Source organism: Eptatretus burgeri, chromosome 11 (genome assembly GCF_056783735.1).
Source record: "Eptatretus burgeri isolate ZD-2024b chromosome 11, Ebu_testis_v1, whole genome shotgun sequence".
Taxonomy (NCBI): domain Eukaryota; kingdom Metazoa; phylum Chordata; class Myxini; order Myxiniformes; family Myxinidae; genus Eptatretus; species Eptatretus burgeri.
Window position 1 is genome coordinate 25,628,057 of NC_140971.1, and position 9,273 is coordinate 25,637,329.

General features: G+C 37.0%; 1 protein-coding gene across 2 annotated transcripts in view; it reads right to left on the bottom strand.

The window, feature by feature from the left end:
* The window catches only part of LOC147016690 (interleukin-20 receptor subunit alpha-like), a 33,348-nt gene that overhangs the window by 7,672 nt on the left and 16,403 nt on the right, over positions 1 to 9,273 (bottom strand). The gene's annotated exons all lie outside the window — the stretch shown is intronic.

Sequence of the window (9,273 nt, forward strand, 5' to 3'; positions counted from 1 at the left end):
TTCTAGGCGGTGTAGTTGTCGTTGTGAAGGTAATGTTGAGGTAATATATATATATATATATATATATATATATATATATATATATATATATATATATATATATATGTGTATGATTTTTTTTTATAGATGAGATCCTGTTCTAGGTGGTGTAATTGTTGTTGTGAAGGTAATGTTGAGGTAATGTATGTATGTATGTATATATATATATATATATATATATATATATATATATATATATATATATATATATATATATATATATATATATATATATATATATATATTTTTTTTTTAGATGACATCCTGTTCTCGGCGGTGTAGTTGTCGTTGTGAAGGTAATGTTGAGGTAATATATATATATATATATATATATATATATATATATATATATATATATATATATATATATATATAGAAATATATATATATTTTTTTTTTTTTCATAGATGAGATCCTGTTCTAGACAGTGTAATTGTTGTTGTGAAGGTAATGTTGAGGTAATATATATATTTTTAGATGAGATCCTGTTGTAGGCGGTGTAGTTGTCGTTGTGAAGGTAATGTTGAGGTAATATATATATTTTTAGATGAGATCCTGTTCTTGGCGGTGTAGTTGTCGTTGTGAAGGTAATGTTGAGGTAATATATATATTTTTAGATGAGATCCTGTTCTTGGCGGTGTAGTTGTCGTTGTGAAGGTAATGTTGAGGAAATATACATATTTTTAGATGAGATCCTGTTCTAGGCGGTGGAGTTGTCGTTGTGAAGGTAATGTTGAGGAAATATACATATTTTTAGATGAGATCCTGTTGTAGGCGGTGTAATTGTTGTGAAGGTAATGTTGAGGTAATATATATATTTTTAGATGAGATCCTGTTCTTGGCGGTGTAGTTGTCGTTGTGAAGGTAATGTTGAGGTAATATACATCTTTTTAGATGAGATCCTGTTGTAGGCGGTGTAGTTGTCGTTGTGAAGGTAATGTTGAGGTAATATATATATATTTTTAGATGAGATCCTGTTCTAGGCGGTGTAGTTGTTGTTGTGAAGGTAATGTTGAGCTAATATATTTATTTTTAGATGAGATCCTGTTCTTGGCGGTGTAGTTGTTGTTGTGAAGGTAATGTATATATTTTTAGATGAGATCCTGTTCTCGGCGGTGTAGTTGTTGTTGTGAAGGTAATGTTGAGGTAATATTAATTTTTTTAGATGAGATCCTGTTCTTGGCGGTGTAGTTGTTGTTGTGAAGGTAATGTATATATTTTTAGATGAGATCCTGTTCTAGGCGGTGTAGTTGTTGTTGTGAAGGTAATGTTGAGATAATATATTTATTTTTAGAGGAGATCCTGTTCTAGGCGGTGTAGTTGTCGTTGTGAAGGTAATGTTGAGGTAATATATATATATATATATATATATATATATATATATATATATATATATATATATATATTTTTTTTTTAGATGAGATCCTGTTCTTGGCGGTGTAGTTGTCGTTGTGAAGGTAATGTTGAGGAAATATACATATTTTTAGATGAGATCCTGTTCTAGGCGGTGGAGTTGTCGTTGTGAAGGTAATGTTGAGGTAATATACATATTTTTAGATGAGATCCTGTTGTAGGCGGTGTAGTTGTCGTTGTGAAGGTAATGTTGAGGTAATATACATATTTTTAGATGAGATCCTGTTGTAGGCGGTGTAGTTGTCGTTGTGAAGGTAATGTTGAGCTAATATATTTATTTTTAGATGAGATCCTGTTCTTGGCGGTGTAGTTGTTGTTGTGAAGGTAATGTATATATTTTTAGATGAGATCCTGTTCTAGGCGGTGTAGTTGTTGTTGTGAAGGTAATGTTGAGGTAATATTAATTTTTTTAGATGAGATCCTGTTCTTGGCGGTGTAGTTGTTGTTGTGAAGGTAATGTATATATTTTTAGATGAGATCCTGTTCTAGGCGGTGTAGTTGTTGTTGTGAAGGTAATGTTGAGATAATATATTTATTTTTAGAGGAGATCCTGTTCTAGGCGGTGGAGTTGTCGTTGTGAAGGTAATGTTGAGGTAATATATATATATATATATATATATATATATATATATATATATATATATATATATATATATGTATGATATTTTTTTATAGATGAGATCCTGTTCTAGGTGGTGTAATTGTTGTTGTGAAGGTAATGTTGAGGTTATGTATGTATATATATATATATATATATATATATATTTTTTTTTTTTTTTTTTTTTAGATGACATCCTGTTCTCGGCGGTGTAGTTGTCGTTGTGAAGGTAATGTTGAGGTAATATATATATATATATATATATATATATATATATATATATATATATAGAAATATATATATATTTTTTTTTTCATAGATGAGATCCTGTTCTAGGCGGTGTAATTGTTGTTGTGAAGGTAATGTTGAGGTAATATATATATATATATATATATATATTTTTTAGATGAGATCCTGTTCTTGGCGGTGTAGTTGTTGTTGTGAAGGTAATGTATATATTTTTAGATGAGATCCTGTTCTAGGCGGTGTAGTTGTTGTTGTGAAGGTAATGTTGAGGTAATATTAATTTTTTTAGATGAGATCCTGTTCTTGGCGGTGTAGTTGTTGTTGTGAAGGTGATGTATATATTTTTAGATGAGATCCTGTTCTAGGCGGTGTAGTTGTTGTTGTGAAGGTAATGTTGAGATAATATATTTATTTTTAGAGGAGATCCTGTTCGAGGTGGTGGAGTTGTCGTTGTGAAGGTAATGTTGAGGTAATATTTTTTTCGATGAGATCCTGTTCTTGGCGGTGTAGTTGTCGTTGTGAAGGTAATGTTGAGGTAATATACATATTTTTAGATGAGATCCTGTTGTAGGCGGTGTAGTTGTCGTTGTGAAGGTAATGTTGAGGTAATATATATTTTTAGATGAGATCCTGTTCTTGGCGGTGTAGTTGTCGTTGTGAAGGTAATGTTGAGGTAATATATATTTTTAGATGAGATCCTGTTCTTGGCGGTGTAGTTGTCGTTGTGAAGGTAATGTTGAGGTAATATACATATTTTTAGATGAGATCCTGTTGTAGGCGGTGTAGTTGTCGTTGTTGAGGTAATATATATTTTTAGATGAGATCCTGTTCTTGGCGGTGTAGTTGTCGTTGTGAAGGTAATGTTGAGGAAATATACATATTTTTAGATGAGATCCTGTTCTAGGCGGTGGAGTTGTCATTGTGAAGGTAATGTTGAGGTAATATATATATATTTTTTTTTTTTAGATGAGATCCTGTTCTAGGTGGTGTAATTGTTGTTGTGAAGGTAATGTTGAGGTAATATATATATATATATATATATATATATATTTTTTTTTTTAGATGAGATCCTGTTCTAGGTGGTGTAATTGTTATTGTGAAGGTAATGTTGAGGTAATATATATATATATATATATATATATATATATATATATATATATATATATATATATAAATTTATAATATATATAATAATATATATATAATCAAATTAATGCATATTACTTGCTCTTGTAACTGAATATCAGTTATATGATTCACTACATTGGGTATTTTTGAATGAGGAACAACACATAAAATATGTTTCAATGTTTATTCAATAGTATACATGCCTTTAAAGAGACTTTAACCCCTTTTTACCACAACATTTTGTCAATTTGTGCACATTAACTATAAAAGACACCATATAACTAATATAAGGAAATGTCATACTTTCCTTCGAGTTATCCTATATGGTATTGATGGCACTATATACGACATTAAAAAATATATCACTTACACTTATGCTATTGTGGTTTTAAGGGACTATGTGGCCCTATTTGGCAGTAAAGACTTTTTCTGACCAAAGGCGGCTCTTTATGTATCTTGAAGAACCAATGTTGAAATCAATCCAGTTCATCAAAGGTGAACCACAGTAGATTAGTAGAAGCAGAAATGTCATATTATATAATGTCTAGTGTAATTTTAACCCCTATTTAAGCCCTTATTAACCCCTTTTGACACATTTAACCCCTTCATCATATTGAGACAATACAATCCAAAATGTCAAATGCCTCCAAACACGATCATCTTTAGATTATTATCTCCCCAGTATGCATGCGCATCAGAGCACATTCATACACTTGGTTAACAATGCATCAATGCCAGATAGAAGACACTTGTATGTGTCAAAGTTCAGATCGGTCAAAGTTGGGGAATAGTGATATACGAGTCTACTTTCTTACTGATCGTCTGCGTCTGAGTCTGCATCATTAGGAATGGTGGTTTGACACGCTTCATGGTCACATTCACATATGTCAATACAGCGCAGTCCTGCCATCAGGCATGTGAACTTGGTGCCATCTATACAGGCTCCAACTCTGCAATAGAGATGTGTGAGGTCCCTGACTTCTGCCGGTGCAGATTCTTGTGTAAACATGGTTGGGTGCAGTCCTGTAGTGTTGTGGTACCAACCATTGCCAACTGGACTCTCCAACTCAGGCTTCGCGATGTGGCTGCTGCACCAGATCACTGTTTGGTATTGAGCTCTGAGGGAATGCTGCTTAAATGCATCTTCTGTTGGGGGCAGTTGGCTGGCTTACTTGTCACTTGTGGTGGCAAGGAGGTAGCGTAGTTCATTAAGTGTAGCAATTTTTGTCCCTTTTTTCCATGTAAGCCAAGGACAAGCTTTCTCGCTGCTTCAATCCAATCTGGACCACCAGGATCGGCCAATCCATCAACTGCCCCAGATTCAATCTGCTTCTGAAGGGTAGTGAAGACAGTCTTTTTACCAACTCCGAAGAATGCATTGGTGGAATCACAGCCAGTGAGGGCATGGGCTGAAGGCAAACTCTGGCAGAACATATACCCAAGTTCGTCGCCTCGATGTGGATTGGTATAAAATGTTCTCTTGTGACGCATTTGCCGCTATGACCTGCGTGCATAAATGTCTCTTTGGCCAACAATCCTCTGTTCATATAATGCAATAGGAGAATGAGAACGTCTATGTCATCACATCGGACAATGATCCGTTGGTACAGGGAAGAAAGGCTAATCGCATGCAGTATCATACGTGTATCGGCCTCTTCGTGTGTGTTGTATAGGTCTTCTACATTGTCCAAACCAACAGAAGAGATGCTACGAACTTCCTCTCCATTTTGGAATCCTCCCGCAATCACGATTGATTTGCCGTGTGGAACTGTGGCCTTGGAGTTTTCCATGATGTATTCACTAACGAACTGCACAAGGTCAACTTTGTTCCCTGTTCCCTTCAGAAATTGTCTTAATTAGGCACATTCCGATTTCCAATGATTTGGTGAGTTGGTACGTTGTCTGTGTCTCCCCGGCATTGGCGCTCAGCAGCTTTGATAGAAGCTTCCTGGTACCTGTCAAATACCAAGGTGACTATTGCCGTGTCAAAGAGCGTATTCTTCAAGACTCTCACCAGGCGCTTCTGCACGATCTCGGCAAGGTCGTTGAATGTCTTGAAATGGTCATCATTCAACGCCTGAACGAATGCCATTCCATCAATGATGTAGGCTGTATCTCTGCCATTGTACAGTGGAAATTCGATTAGCTCTTCTGAGACCCACTCTATCTTCTTCGCCAGGTCTGCCTTGTTCATTTTTCTCAGAGCTCCATCGTCGTGAAACATAGAAGGAGGTACTGCTGCCAGCTCGAAGGCAAGCACCTTCTTCAAATCAACTTCTCTTTTTTGGGACACTGCCAATAAGCGCCTGAACAGGACCTCTGTGTTCATAGTGATTTTCTTGCCTTTGTTGTTGGTAACATTTTTTTTTCATGTCTGCGAATGTCAAAGCTGTTTTCCATGGTAGAGCATCCCAGATACCTTTAATTTTCTCTTTTCCTTCGAGCAATCGCTCGTTGACAAATCCCTGGTACAAGGCTTTACCTGTTGATAATAATGAAGCCAGAGATTTTTCGACAGCTGCTGATGCGACTTTCCCGCTCACGATGTTGATCAGCTTTTCTGGGACATCGGATAGGTCAAATGGATCCTGGCAATGATTCAGAATGTAATCTTATACTTGCTTGACACTTTTTTACATCTGTTATCATTCTGGCGTGTCCCAACTCTTCATGCTGCCGACTCTGGGGGTTTGACAAACACATTTCCTTGTACCTTTCAGCATATTCCCCTGTTGTATGTCATGTCAACAACCGACGCAATAAGGCCCCCTTCCTGAGTGTGAAACCTATTATACCTCCGTCACTCTTCGCCTCCCGGTTTATGGTCTGCTCAAGTGCCTGGTCTGTTGGCACGCAGTTGAAAGTTGTCTCTTGCTTGCATCTTACGACAAACCCTCCATTCATTAGATGTTGGAACATGTCTGGTTGTGCAGTTTCCAGGGATTTCATCTCGGACACGTAGACGGGTGTGTATCTAGCGTAGTTGACCCTTCCGGCTAAATGGAAGAATGGAATTGCTTCTAGAACAGCGTCAAGGTGGAGTTGAAAGTTTGCCTCTGTCAGCCCTCAACAATCTCAGGAGTGTATTCCCTGCCTCAAGGAAACTTTCCCAGAACGCAAATGTGGACAATTGCTTCCTCCCATGCTCCTTGAATTTGCAGATAGTTTCCATTTAGTGCAGCAGACTGAGGCTGAAAAAAATGACCTACCCTCCCAGTGGTGGAACAAAGCGAAACCGGTTTTAAATGGAAGGCAGTATACATGCCTTTAAAGTAGTCCATATAGAGCTAGACTATTAATTTGATTAAATCAACATTTATCGGTATGTGGCAAACAAGGGGTTAATTAACATGTTTGTACACTTTTAAAATTTATACAACCATGATTTTCTATTACTAGACATCCACACCTTCCATTTAAAACAGGTTTCGCTTTGTTCTACCACCGGGAGGGGTTGGTCATTTTTTTCAGCCCCAGTCTGCTCTACTATGGTGTAGTTGTTGTTGTGAAGGTAATGTTGAGGTAATATTAATTTTTTTTTTAGATGAGATCCTGTTCTCGGCGGTGTAGTTGTCGTTGTTGAGGTAATATTTTTTTTTTTTAGATGAGATCCTGTTCTAGGCGGTGTAGTTGTTGTTGTGAAGGTAATGTTAAGGTAATATTTATTTTTGCAGATGACATCCTGTTCTAGGCGGTGAAGGTAATGTTAAGGTAATATTTATTTTTTCATAGCGAAAAGACTTTAATTTGATATATTTAAGAAGCGAATGTAAGAAGAATTCTACGTTCGCTTCTAGGCTTTGCCTATTCCATATTATCATAAAAACTAAATTACAATACTTTTAAAACAATGAAAATAAATACTTGGGACTGACTTTTATAAGAATTGTAATTCTGAGACAATAATTAGGGAAGAGGAATAATTGGTGCGACGACTCATGTAGAATGTTTTAATGATAATTATGACGTCGTATGTCACGTGGTGTGGCAGCCATGTTGGAAAAACGGAAAATCTTTGGACCTCTGCATCTCTGAAACCACACCAAGGAAAATATTTAAACATGGCAAGTACTAGTCATGTGGAATAAGTGTGATTTTTTTTTTTAATGCCATCATAGGTGCCTTCGTTATGACGTCATAATTTCATCTATTTATAATTCCAGCTGTGTGTGTGTGTGTGTGTGTGTGTGTGTGTGTGTGTGTGTGTGTGTGTGTGTGTGTGTGTGTGTGTGTGTGTGTGTGTGTGTGTGTGTGTGTGTGTGTGTGTGTGTCCGCTGTTTCTCGACAATCACTGGTCTGATCTAATTGAAACTTGCCAGGTATATTGCTAGGCCCTTGAGTATGTGCCTTTTCAAGGTTTGATATTAATCGGACAAGTGGTTCTCAAGTTATTGCCATTTAGTTACCAAACCAATGACAGGACACGTTGCTTGGCGTTTTACACCCACAGTATCTATCTTCTTCTATCTATAATTCCAGCAATCTGTTTGTTTGCCTTTTCAAGGTTTGGAATTAATCGGACAAGTGGTTCCCAAGTTATGGCCAAGTTAGAGCGCGTTCCCCATTACGGGTTACAACATACGGACTTCCGGATAGTGATGACTTAATGTATTCTAATAATTTCTCGATTTCTTTTGCGCATTTATAGATAAACACAATGCCCCAATCTAGTCGTCGTTTACAAGAGCAAAGGAACGGCCTGTGTGGTTGTTGTTTCTGGCATTCGGTTTGAAAGTGTTTTTGTTGGCACGTGCAGGCACGCGAAAGCGAAGGAACGGTGGGCACGCGAGAGCAAAGGAACGGCCTGTGTGGTTGTTGTTTCTGGCATGAGGTTTGAAAGTTTTTTTTTTTTTTGTTTATTTCTTTTTTTGCACGTATGGCCACGCACGTACGGGCACTCATGGAGGGGCACGCGGGCGCGAAGGAACGGCCTGTGTGGTTGTTGTTTCTGGCACGCGGTTTGAAAGTTTTTTTTTTTTGTTGTTGCACGTACGTATGGGCACGCATATACGGGCACGCGAGAGCAAAGGAACGGCCTGTGTGGTTGTTGTTTCTGGCACGCGGTTTGAAAGTTATTATTTTTTTTTTTGCAAGTAGGGCTACACACGTACAGCCACGCACGTATGGGCAAGTGAGAGTGAAGGAACGGCCTCTGTTTGTTGTTTCTGGCACGCGGTTTGAAAAAAAAAATTTTTTAATTTTTATTTTTGCACGTACGGCCACGTACGTACGGGCATGCACTAGTATGTAGAATGCTACCTCTGGTCAGTATGTAAAATTTTGAGGGTCATCTGGGGATAAAATGGTCCACAGAAAACAAATTTGTTGACGTCATTGGTCACGTGATTCGGCAGCTATATTGTTTTAAACAAAAACATTCAAAAATCATCTTCTCTGAAGTGGCTAAACAGATCAAGGCAAAACTTTACACATAAGACCGCTTATCCATGAGGAACAAAAAGTTCACACATATGATGTCATAGGTCACATGGTTTGGCGGCTATATTGGATTTACCCGAAAACCTATAAAAAAAAATCTTCTCCAACATGGCTGGCCAGATTGAGGGGAAACTTCACACAATTGGGTGTAGAAGTTTGTTAACGAATAATTGATTCGTCACATTGTTTGGCAGCCATATTGGATTAAAGGAAAATATTAAATAATGTTTTCTCTGGAACCGCTTAATCAATCGACATGAAACTTCACAATTTTGTTCTAGTAGTGATGGGGAATACATGTTTTAAATTTCAATCTGATCGGACACATGGTCTGGCAGCCAGAATTATTTAATATTTTTGATGTGGATTCTTTTTTTTATTTTTATTTTTTAATAAGGCTCACTTGGCTG